Consider the following 13,464-nt stretch of genomic DNA (forward strand, 5'->3'; position numbering starts at 1 on the left):
CAACAAATTTAGGGATCATTAGGGAGAAGGCCAAACATTCTAAAACAATGTGGCACTTCACTTTTTGAAATACTGATCTAAAAACATCAAAAACAGATGTCATTTTAGTATTTCTTGATGAGTTTACTTCTGTAAAGCCCTATTCACACCTCACTCCTGTCACAGACCTGGTTTATCAGCAGGAACACAGTAAGTGATCAGTAAGTAAGTAGTGAAACATGAAGTCATGGCAGGATTTGCTTTTCTTTCTAATGCTGCGCTGAAAACGCGTTTCCCACGTTTTGACTGACTGCCTCCCTGCAATCTACCATGGCAAGCCCTGTGCCCCTTTAGGTCAGGTTTCCAGTCACTGTCATTTATTGGCCTCTTCTATTACCTGATAAAAGCAGTCACAACATGAATTTCTCAAGACAATAGTATCTGTTTAGGAGTTAGAGCTCTTAAATTTTGGTTATAATATAATAAAGCAGATAGCATAGAAATAAAAAAAAGGGAGGAATTTATATATACCGACTCACAAACTTATATGGACCTAATAACTCAAAGACAGAATAAAAATAAACTCATATATTTCATTTATTACCCTAGAGGTCTTAAAGTAAGCTAACTCTTTTTTTTGTACAGGATATTTACGTTTCTATAGATAAAGAATTTAAAATTTGTCAAAATACACATATTTCAGCATTACAAATGCTAAAATATCTTTAATAGCAATTGTGGAGACAGTTGAGGGAGAGCACATTAGAAGGGCAAAGCCATGAACATCTTAGGGGAGCACGTATGTTACAACCTTATTCTGCAGGACTGACCCCCTTACTGTATTGCACGGCGTATCATGAAAGCAAACAGACTTATATTTCTAGACCTGCAATTGGATCACAGACACTCGGAACAAAGACATCTGAACAGAACATGCTTGTCACCAGTGCCACCAGATAAACTTATGTTACCTGCATAACTGGATTTAAGGATGTAATTAGTGGTTAAAACTTACGAATTGTATGACAAAAATATAACTTTAACAACTGACTAAAGATGGGCCAAGGCAGGAGTTTTCGAGGAATAAGAATGGTGAGTTTAGATTATCAGCATAGGTTATTAATAGGAATATAAGTTTGGTTCTGAGATACGAATGATACTAGTATTAGCATTCAAGGAAATAGCTTAATATACATTTCTTCTTGCCTATAAGACAGAGGCAGGAGTTTTTAAATTTATTGTGGGTGTGTGTGTATTTAGAGACTGTTAGAAAAGAATTTGAATCAGCTAAGCAGCAGCCAGGAGCAAGTTGAACTTGGAGTTATTCTGTGTTAACTAAAATGTCACTATTAATAATAAAATGGAAGAACGCCTGGAATCCTGTATCTACTGAAAACATCCTTCTCTTGGGTAAAAGCCTGCAGGAAAAGAAGGGGTATTTAGGTAGAAGACCTAGGTGTTCCTAAACAGACTGTAGCCAAGAAAACCAGTGTATACTGTGGGAGACATACAGAATAATACAAACCCAGCACACAAGTTTGCTAAAAACCAGATGTACTCAACTACCACAGTTATTTAAGTAAACACATCATGAGTTCCCATATAAAATGTTGAAAAAAAGAAAGGAGAAAGGCGAGAAGGCCACCAATGCATTCTTAAACCCTATTTTTCCTCCTGCGCACTTCAGTAATATGCTCCTTACCAGACTCCCAGTACTGCTGCTCTTGCATTAGTCAGGGCTGAGCTACCCCGAGTTTTGAGTATGAGTCTGTCTAACTGGAGTGAAGCTGACAGAGGGTTTGCAAGTTGGAAGGCAGCCAGCGTAATGGTTACCAAACACAGGAGCTTTGGAGTCAATGCCAGGGCTTAAACTAGGGAGCGTGGCATTTATTGTCCCTGCAAACTTCTGCCTCCTCACCCACAAAGCAGGAGAAGTAACAGTACCGGCTTCACAGGGGCTGGATGCTTACGTGAAGAGACCTGTGTAAAGTCCTTAGTGCTGCGTCTGGCATCAGTGCACACTCCATGAACAGTAGTTGATATTACCACGAGTAATTTGTCTATTTTCAAGTATGTGACAGCATAAACAAGATAAGCAAATGACAGTTATAATGTGGAGGTTAACGAGTGTGGATAAAAGGAGGTATTCATCTAAGACTGCACTCTCTTCAGTGACGACGGTGGTAGGAGTCCTACGAGGGTCAGCCTGAGTTATAATCACCCAGACGCTACTGCATGGACTGGTGCTCAGTCCACGTGTAAGACACATTTGCTGTGTGTAGACTCCACCTGGAACTCACCTCAGGCAGTTTCATCCTACCTTAAAGGACTTTAATAAAAGCTAAATATCTTACACCAGTTTGTTAAATCTTAGTGAAGGGTACAGGGAAGTGTATTAGAGTATACCAATTCGAAATATTCCATAAATTTAATGTGAACAATTAAAATGAAAAGAACTGCTGATGTGCCTTTGTTTTTACCACTTAGCTAAGGTGCCTTTGGTCAAAGTATGACTGAAACTTTTAAAAGGAGTTGTGATCAAATTATATTTAAGCCCAAACGATTTACAAAACAGGAAAATAGAGGGGTTTCTTCTCACTACGGGAAAAACACTTGGGTTAATGATTAGAGATATTCAATTATTTACTTTACTTAGAGTCACTAAGTCTGCCTGCCTTCAGTGAAAACTGCACCTCTAACAGGAATGCACGTCACTGAATTTTACGGTCTGTGAAAAGAAAAACACTGCACAGGGAAACAGAAGTCACTAATGAAAGTGGCAAGGTCAAGTTGAAAACCATGCCAGATAGTTAATCCCTCATAATTCACATCCAGATCAGAACTCACTGGTTCAAAATGGAACTAAATTTAGCTGAAGAAAATAGAATTGAATGGCATTCAATAGATTTATTTAGTACTAGCTCTGTACTGGTTATCAGATCACTTTGTTAATCATAATTGAATTATAAGAGGTGGGTTATTCAAATCAATATATTCTGTATAAAAGAGTTAAAAGAATACAAAAAGAAAAATAATTTTTAAAAAAGACTATATCAAAGGATGGAAATTCAATGGCCCAACTTGTTAAATGACACTGTTAAATGTTTGTATTAGAAGCTTTTGGATTTTTGTTTGTTTATAATATGATTCAACATGTGGGGAGGGGTGGGGCTAAAGAGAACCTAAGCCATCTCTTAAAATTGTCTTAAAACTCATATAATTTTCTTTTCTTCTTAAGGGACAGGCTCCCAGTATTCTTCTCCAACCTGGACATTCTCAATAAATGCTATGAAATATTATAAAATACCTTACAATTAACCTGAGGTTTTCCTAATTTACTATGAGTTGTAACCTAAGGACTGAACTTTCATACAACCGAAGGCCAAGCTTTAACTCTTTAACTCTAGATGGAAGAATTCTGAAGTAATTTTACACCTTAAACAAATAAATCAATTTTCTTAAACTTCAAAACATATACTTATTCTATCATAGTGAATGCAACATAAAAGTATAAGTAAAATTTTATTGAATTTTCAAAATAGGCAAAATTCTGAAGACAAGTTTTTTTAAAATTATAATGACATCAGTTTCATTACTGATTTGATTATAAAATTAGCACAATCTTCTACGAGATGCAAAACAGTTCATATGTTGATGAGGAAAAAAAGAAAAGTTACTGTAAATTCCAACAAATATAGGTCACCTCATAGAAGTCTTGGTGTCCAACCTTTCACAAATATCTCATATCTGTCCACACACACACACAAACACACATGCACATATTTTGACTTGTATTAGATGAATGCATACATGCCAGTCTGTCTCCTTCTTTATGATGTTTTTTGCCCCCCTAACATGCTATCTTTTGGTGGGCCCAGGGTAGTTTATTTTGCTGCCCTAAATCTCCTTATTCTATACCCTTTGCTCCCCTGGGTAGCACTTCCTCCTGACTTCTAAAAATCCAAGACTTGTACATTCTCTTCATATTCTCTCTGTAAACCTGTTTTAAGATCCTTGATTGAGAGCACTGGAAGTCTTAGCCTGTCTGAGTCAACTTAGATTTAAAAAAATCATACCAGTAAGGGGTGTAAAACATAGGGGTGACATTTCAGGTACCAGATTATTGTAACTGAGAAAGGAGAAACAGGGCAGTAGTATTAGAGCCCATCTATTCTACTAATTCTAAGGGTGTTTCTATCCATCTGCTGAAATAAATTCTATGAGAGGAAGCAATGCAGTTAGAGCTGGATTCACTTATAGGTGTCTAAATTATCATCACCAACTTGGGGTTACTAACAAAAGTTAGACCTCTTCAGAGGATTCTGAGTGACTGAGCCTGCTGCTAGATTTCTCTCAAAATCATCTAGTTTTAAACTCACCATTAGCCAAAGATAACATCTGTGTTCTCTGGTTAATAAACTCATTAACCTGAACATATCTTCTTCAAGTTTTATATCTTTTACCTCTTTTTAGTAATGCCCAAAACACTTGTGTTGATTCTTGTGTTACAGTCAGGAGTTCAGGAAAAAAGATGGTAGTCAATGTTTCATTTTGCTATTGTATTCTGGGGTTCAAAAATCTTTAGAGGAGTAATACCATGATTAGGTACAATATCTGGTTAACACTGATCAAACCAAAGGTCCCTGCAACAGAGCACTTTCATTTGTTAAAGGCCAATATGAGATAACACCACCACCACCAAAACAATTGTGTACTAGCAGAGAAAGAAAGTCTTGAAAAAGACTTTTGGAAATTTAGCAACAAAACCTTATTCCACAGAGGAGAAACCCAAGCCATAAAGAAGTTCAATGGCTTGTTTTTCAAGGGAGAAGATGAAGAAAACAATGAGAGAAATGACCCAAAACAAAGAAGAATATAATAGACCTATTATAGATCCAAGACTCTCTCAAGCCGGGCTAGGGTTTCTTCTGTCCCAATATAATTCTTTCCAGCCCTTCTCCACGCACATCAGAATAAAACCAGAACACGCATTTTACAACCTGTGTCACACCGTTCCTTGCAAGGGTTTTATCTTTCTCTTCCTGAGGTAATCTGCTTTCATGTCACCAACCCTACAGTACCTTGAGAAAGCATACAACCAAGTCTTATTGGTGATAATTCCTTCCTTAGAGCATTTTTTTTCAAATTCCAAAAATGCTAACTCAGTAATACATCTTGGATGGAAAAAGACAAGATGAACCAGAAGGCAGAGCTCAGGATTCAGTTAAAAAGACAGAGGATGGCAGTAACCACGGTTCTCTGTGGTCACAGTGATCAAGACAGAGGGGTGTCTAGAGGCAGGAAGGAGAACACTCAATATCAACAGGTAACTAACTGATTTGGGCCCTGGACAAGCGGAAAGCAGCAATCAAGGGAACAAACTGCGGCCAACTCAGTTCCTCCCAGGAAGAGAGTCCAGGTTGCGTGGCAGGCATTATCCAAGTGACCTCACCGTTTTATCACTGTGGCTCCAAAAAGAGGCCTGCTCTTCTCCACCCTGACCTCTGTTAATACATGCTGGTCACCAAAGAAAGGCATGTCTCCCCGTGAGGTCCCAAGTGTCACAGCGGTAGAAAGGCTAAGTGAACGTCATACTATGAGAACTTCTAAAGGAAGACTCCTAACACTGATTATTTTCAATGGTATGTTATTAACTCAGTATGTACTTCAGAGAGGCACAACTTTTATAAACTATTAGATAAGGAAGAGAAATCCACACTAATTCCATAAACGACCTATTGTTCTTTGAATAGTATTGTTCTTTAAAATTTAACAACTTTATAATAAGCACAGTTCTTTACATTTAGATCAGAGGTAAAGCTGGCAGAAACCTATAAAGAAATTGCTCAGAGGATTTTCATGAACATTATATGGGTAACGTGGTTGAGCCTTGTCTGAAACATTAGGAAGTGCCATATAAGCATTAGTCATTACGTCTGCTCTTGTGTGATTATGACCCTTTGAAAAATCTGATGAAAACTGCAACGCAAATTGTGTCTCATACCTGGGAAAGCCTTTAAAGAGGAAGCATATTAAATATTATACCGTGCTGGTGCATTTCTCGACTGAATGAAACAAGTCATATTTTTGGAAGTACAGACAGCTGTATCCTGTATATCAAGCTGAAAATGCCATGGCAACCACTGTTCCTAGGCAATTGTGGAATTATGTGTGTGGTCCACTTTCTATATAATAACTATAAGTGGCGAGTGGAGGTGAAAATCAAATGTTATATGGTAACCTGAAGGAAAAACTAAAAAGTATATTTCTGAAAAATTATAGATACATGCTCTGTTACAACACCCTCAATGACTCTGCATAAAATGACTAGATGAAATTCATTAAGTGAAACTAAGATGACATGTACACTTGCACATTTCATAACATATGACAATCTATCATCTGCTTGTAAAGCATGATAAATATTAAAAGATAAAATTGGGTAAAAGATGAATAATGTCAAATATTTTTAAAAAAACACATCAGCTGTTAAAAAACTAACAGTCTAAGTATTAAATTTCACTTGCATAATACTGTATGGCAAAGAATTTCAGTTTCTCAACATCTGAATGTTTGTCTGCAGCAGAATGCAAAATGAGACCAAGTAACATGCCCAATCAAGAGGATTCCTTATTGTGTTTCCAACCAAAAGCCAACACCCTAAAGAAAACGAGGTGCCTTGCTAGCAGCCTGGGAAAAGCAATTTGTTGTTGTAGTCACACATGACTCCCAGCAGCAAAGCCACCCCTAATGTACAAAAATGAATTCTCCAGAAGGTTCTGTGAATTCTATGGGTCAAGATTACCAACAGCTTCTGTCCAGCTCTTCTTCCTCTTCTTCAAATGTAAAAGAGGCTTAAAAGGCTAATTTGTCAATAATACTAGGACATCCTGTCACCACTGACTTTGTTAAATGTGCTCTTCACAGATATTTGGTCAGGAGACGCAATGCAGAACTGGATTTCTGAACTTAGTTTCAATCCCAGAGTTCTAAGTCACTTTTAATTTAAGTCAATGTCATTGCATTTCTGACTTCTGTCATGTATGAAACAAATGACAATCTTATGTACATAACTGTACACGTTTTATGCAGTAATACATGTGAGCTAGTCCATGTAAATGACAGCATGGGCCAGCCCTTACATATGCTGTTGCACAAATGACATTTCACATCTTCAGGCAGAATCATATTCACAAAATGCTTAAAAAGTACCAAGGAAAACTGCCAGAGAATTTCTAATTGGATGGTTTTCTCTTCCAAATGAATATTTCTATACAAGATGGTATATTCACCTTTATAAGGAAAATGACATAAGACTTGAAACTGTGAAAATACAGGGAAATTTAGGGACATGCAAAGGACACTGTAGGAATGACAGTAAACTATGTATTCTTTTAAATATATTCTTTAGGTGGGTAGAAATCATTTTAGATGCAGAAATGTTCCCTCAAAAGGTCAGGATAAGTTATTTTACTAACTGGGATCATCATTGAATCCTCTTTGGAAACTGCACAATCAGTTGCCAAAATTAGCTCAGAAAACCAGTGGCCTTTTATGTGAATATTTTCAGTTTAAGCTCCAAAATCATTATCCAAATACCTTAATTTGCCAGTACTGAGAAATGCCTTTGAGGAATAAGGCAAATATTAAATATAGACAGCCAAAATGTATAAAATAAATGTGGTTCACAACATTTTTCCAAGCTACAGATAGACTGACTTATCTGTAAGTCTGTCTAAGGCAAATATAATATCAATGTTACTTAAAAGAACATTAAAATAAAATCTCAAAATGAATAAAACTGTGCTAATTATAAACCACTTTTCATGCATTACTGTTATTTATCTCTCTAGTTCTGTTTTCTGGCACTTCACCAAAAAGAGATAAGCATTTACTATTTCTAATATAATTTAACTATTTCCAACATTTTCTTTCTGCTTTATTCAAAGGTTGCTTTGGGGGAAAAAATCGGAAAAATCAGAATGCTGTACTTCTGTTAAACAGCGCACCCTTGTGGTTTATTTTACCTCCTAAACAATAAAAATTACAGGATAAGAATGTATCCAAAATTCTTCACGGACTTGGAAATGGTTATGTCTTTATTTTTTTCCCAGCTTGATATTATTTTTAATCAGTAAAAAACAGTGCCTTTTTAAAATTTCAAATTCAAAACTAAATTGTTAAAATAGATATAAATGTGGACAGTGATAATGACTATTTTGACAATCTTTGATTTTAAATTTAAAAAAGCAAGCAGTAAAATAAGTAAAATTCATACATAACTGTATATGTTTTGCTGAATCTCCTAAATATTTTCATCTGGCTATATAAAAATTTCAATTCAGGGATCTTTTGATTTATTGCATTGTGTAACAATACACACTACATTTTAGTTGTTGGTCCTTAAGCTTTCAATATAACCTTGCCAAAATTCTGGCTTTTCTGTAAAAGCTTAAGAAAATTATTGTCAAGAATTACCTGGGCCAATTAATATAAAAGTAAATGTAAGCAATTTTTAAGTTATCCAAGTACTTCTGAAAATTTACCAAATCACATGTGACATACTAAAATTTTGTTGGACTGACATTCTCATTGTATATATTGTACATGTGTGAAAGCTGTGGTTAAAGTTTACTTATCACTTAAACACCTACTATGTTGCAGAATTTTTCTGGGGAACACAATTCCTGATCTCTGGTTGAGGGAGAAAAAAAAGGGGGGAGGAATTTAACAATGCTATAAAATTTAGAGAATAAAATAACTTTAATGTTTATCTTTACAGGAGTGGGTACCTACCCCATAACATGTTATATCCATCAATGGAATATTATGCAGCCTTTAAAAAGGAAGCCCTTTATGTACTGATAAAGATATCCCAAATACATCATTCAGTATCAAAAAGTGACGTATAACATGGTATATGTAACATATGGCCATCAAGAAAGAAAATCATATGTAGGATGTATATTGGTTTGAACATGCATCGACTATGTCTGGAAGAATACACAAGAAACTGTTAGTGGTTGCCTCTAGAAGAATTTGGCTGAGGGCAGGGTAGGAAAGGAGAATTTTTACTGTAGTTTCCTTTTTATCTTTAGAAATAAATATATGAATATACTACCTACACATAAATATAAATTAAAATAAAAAGGCACAAGAGAGACAAATTCAGAGAAAGCAAGATCACCCCATGATAGCATCTTTACAAAATTCTCTGTGAAGCAGGTAAAAGAACAGGTAAAATTTGAGTGGGTGAGTAGGAATGAGGAAGATGGAGCTGGGAAGGAGGGGGGTCACTCTATTCTGAAAGGATAGGAAGCAGGGTCTTGCACAAGTGATGTCAAATCTTTTGGACAGAGTTAGAAGCATACTGAAAATGATGAGTAATTTTTTTAATGGTGCTTTTGAACAGCACTAGAAACCTTTAACAAAATGAAAAGGCAACCTGCAGAAAGGGAGATAATATTTGAAAATCATATGTGATAAAGGGTTAGTATCCAAAATAGAATTCATACAACTCAAGAGTGGGAAAAAAATGGGCAGAGGAACTGAATAAACACTTTTCCAAAGAAGATTTACAAATGGCCAATAGGTACATGAAATGGTGTTCAACATAATTAATCATCAGGGAAGAGCAAATCAAAACTACAATGAGATACCACCTCATGCCTGTTAGAAAGGCTACCATCAAGAATATAAGGGGAAACTGTTAGCAAGAATGTGGAGAAAAGGGAACCCTTGTGCACTGTTGGTGGGAATGTTAAATTCCTCCCCTCCTTTTTTCCCATGGTGCAGCCACCATGGAAAACAGTATAGAGGTTCATCAAAAAATTAAAAATAGAGCTACCACATAATCCAGCTACTGCACTTCTGAGGATGTATCCAAAGGGAATAAAAACAGGATATTGAAGAGATACCCGCACTCCTATATTTCGAATTGCAGCATTATTTACAATAGCCAAGATGTAGAAATGACCTAAATGTCCATATATGGATGAATGGACAAAGAAGATGTGAAATGTTAAACATATATATATATATACATATATATGTCACACACACACATACACAGAGGAATATTATTCAGCCATGAGAAACAAGGAAATCCTGCCATTTGTAACAAAATGGATGGATCTTGAAGGCATTACACTAAATGAAGTAAGCCAGACAAAGAAAGGCAAATACTGTATCGTATCACTTGTATGTAGAATCTAAAAAAAAAGTCGAACTCATAGAAACAGCAGAAAAAGGTTGCAAGGGATGGGGGGCGGGGGTGGTGATGGGAGGAACAGAAAGCAGTCGGTAAAAGGGGGCTAACTTTCAGCTATAAGATGAATAAAGCCTAAGAATCTAATGTAACTGTAAAATGTGGTGATTACAGTTGACAATAATATATTATATAATTGAAATTTGCTAAGAGAGTAGAACTTAAATGTTCTTACAGAAAAGAAAAAAGAAAAAGATAATATGTGAGGTGATGGATATGTTAATTAAATAGATAGTGAGAATTCTTTCATAATGTATACGTATTTCAAATCACCACAATGTATACTTTAAATATCTTACAATTTTATTTGTCAATTATACCTCAGTAAAGCTGAAAAGAGAAAAAGGGTGGAAAAGAAGGAGGGAGGGAGGGAAGGAAGAAGGAAGCAAAGTAGCCCCTTCCACCCCCGCCCTCAAACTGTGATCAGTTTGCAGAGGGCCTTGAATGCCCAGAAAATAACAGCCAGCTATCCAAAGTTTCTGAATGGGGAAGTGATGATTACAAAATATTTATGTGGCAACTTGTCAGACTCTTTGTGTTCTGAAGACAAGAAGGGGCAAGACAAGTTATGTACTGACCTTCCCCTTACCCCTCTGACCCCGGGTTTCCCTGAGGCATGACTTTAGCAGAGGGAATGAAAGAAAGGGACATGGAGACACTGTGAGAGGATACTGGATGAAGGATTAATTGCTAATTGGATGTGACAAGAAAAAACATCAAAGATGATCTTGAGCTTTTCCATCTGGGAGAAAATAAAAAAGGTGAGTTTGATTTTAAGTATGGTGATTTCCAGGTAGTGATGAGTCAACAAGCAAACATGAGTTCAAATTGCAGGTACAACAATATTGAAATTGGAACACAGAGCTGATGTATTCGTTCCTAGGGCAGCTGTAACAAATTTCTGTGACTGGGCGTCTTCAAACTACAGAATTTTATTCTGTCACAGTTCTGGAAGCTAGTAATCTGAAATCCAGGTGTCAGCAGGGCCATATTCCTCAGAAGGCACTTGGGGAGACTCCTTCCTTGCCTCTTCCAGCTTCTGGAGACTCCTGGCCTTCTTTGGCCTGTGGCAGCATCACTGCACCCTCGGTCTCTGCCGTCACAGGGCCGTCTCCTTTGCAACTCTGTGCCTGTGTCTCCCTTCTTAAACCAACACTGCTCACTGGATTTGGGCCCAACTTAAGTGCAGGATTTTCTCATCTCTAGATCTTTGACTTGGATATATCTTTGCAGGGGATATTATCCAAAACACTACAGTGGAGAACTCAACAAAGAATAAATATTTTCTCTCAAAGAGTAAATATAGGCTAAGACCATGGATCCAGGTACCTCCAAATTTACAAACTGGAAAAGGAACTGGTAGCAAAAGGAAGAGAGAGCTGAGCTATAACAAGGAAGACAGAAACATCAAGACCAAGGAGTGATCATTCTCTTAAAATATGGCCGAGAAATTAAGGAAGTAAGTGCTGGGACGCCTCGAGAGGCATGAATTCCTGTGAGCATACACATGTGCGCACACACACACACACACACACACACACACACACACACACACAGAACCACAGCCTGTTAAGAACTTCTGCAATGAATAAATTTTTTTTAAAGTTCCTCAGCTTGTCCAGGAAAAAAACAAATACTTCCAGGTCCTATGAAACAATGCAGAACTATCCAGATGTCCAGATCAAAGGAAACAACAATTAGAAAATTATACAAAGATGTCTAGTTTGCCAAAGACAACACACTAAAAAAAAAAAAAAGATTAGTACTTAATATGGACGCATTACCTGGTCATAGAGCAGAGGGTGAGAGTGAAAAGAAATGGCTTTTAGTGAGGTCACTGGTAGCACGGCCTAGAATTAAGAAGCAGACTATCAGAAAGATAACGCAGACCCTTTGGGATTCAAACACAAGGGACATTTACTGGAATAGACTGGATGAAGTCATCGGGAATAAAAGCTTGTCAGCAGGGGCTAAGATTTATTTCTATATAAGAAAACGACAGACTTTGGTAGCCACTCAAGAGTATAATAATTGATACTCTTACACTGCAGTTTTACGGTTGTTAAAAACATAAAACAATCCCAAAAGTGCTACCTTTCAAATGACTTACTGTGAAGAAATGCAAACTAGTTTCGCCTACAAAATGAAGTCTTTGAGACCCTGACTTGGTCTCTGCTTATCTCACTCAGCTCCAGCCTCTGTCTCTTGCTCCTGCCCAGGCAAGCCGCAGTCTTCCCACTCCCTCATCTTTCAACAGGGTTCCTCTGGCCTGACTAATGCACTCCCACACGGTTTTTAAGATTGAACCCAACTACGAAGCAGTTGCCCTGGAAAACTCTATAGCAAATGATTCTATAATTTGAAAAAAAATAATTATCCTCCTGATTTGTATGATGAGATTTCATACCACAACCATTAGATAAGAAAGTCAATAGAAATAATAAGACAGCTTAATAGATGATTTTCCAAGTAACTACTGAGTTTCAGTATTTTGGTGGGGGGGACTTCATTTTTATCTAATCCAGTTGCTATTTACTTTCTAAAGATACATATGATAGTTTATACATTACCATTAAAAACTAGAGTTAGGGGGAAGGGTGTAGCTCAGTGGTAGAGCTTGCGCTTAGCATGCACAAGGTCCTGGGTTCAATCCCCAGTACCTCCATTAAAAAATATATATATATATAATATTATAATAATTATATATATATAATTACCCCCCAAAAAACCCCAAAAACAAAGAAAATGCATGTGAAAATATTTTTAAAAAACTATACTTAAAATTTTTCTAAGGTTAAGGAAGTACAGAAATGTTTATTAACTGGTAAGGAAAGGTTAATTTACTTGAACATTGAATTTACTAAGCTACCAAGGGGGAGATAAAATCCTTCAACTAGATACAAGAAAACTTCTCAGTGTCTCAAATATCTCAAGATAAAATTTGCTCTCAAAGCTATTTAAATCATTTGTCTGATTGCAAGCAACAAAGTATATGGTCTTATGTTCACTTATATTTACTTAAAACTTTACTTATAATTCACATGAATAAAGCAAGGAACAGACAGACTTTATAGGCATGAAAAGTTGTTTGCAAATGGATTTCTACAAAACAGCATGTCCAGGAAAATTTGGGATTAAAGAGAAGCAACCATAAGAATGTTTGGGGGAAAAGGTCCACCTAGAACAGCACCTTGAACATAAGAGTGCATGACAGTAAC

At 36.5% G+C, this 13,464-nt stretch overlaps 1 protein-coding gene across 3 annotated transcripts in view; it reads right to left on the reverse strand.

Annotated features, from left to right (window-relative positions):
• Window positions 1-13,464, reverse strand: part of COBLL1 (cordon-bleu WH2 repeat protein like 1) — a 142,003-nt gene that overhangs the window by 24,867 nt on the left and 103,672 nt on the right. The gene's annotated exons all lie outside the window — the stretch shown is intronic.

The sequence above is a fragment of the Vicugna pacos genome, chromosome 5 (genome assembly GCF_048564905.1).
Source record: "Vicugna pacos chromosome 5, VicPac4, whole genome shotgun sequence".
Classification (NCBI taxonomy): Eukaryota; Metazoa; Chordata; class Mammalia; order Artiodactyla; family Camelidae; genus Vicugna; species Vicugna pacos.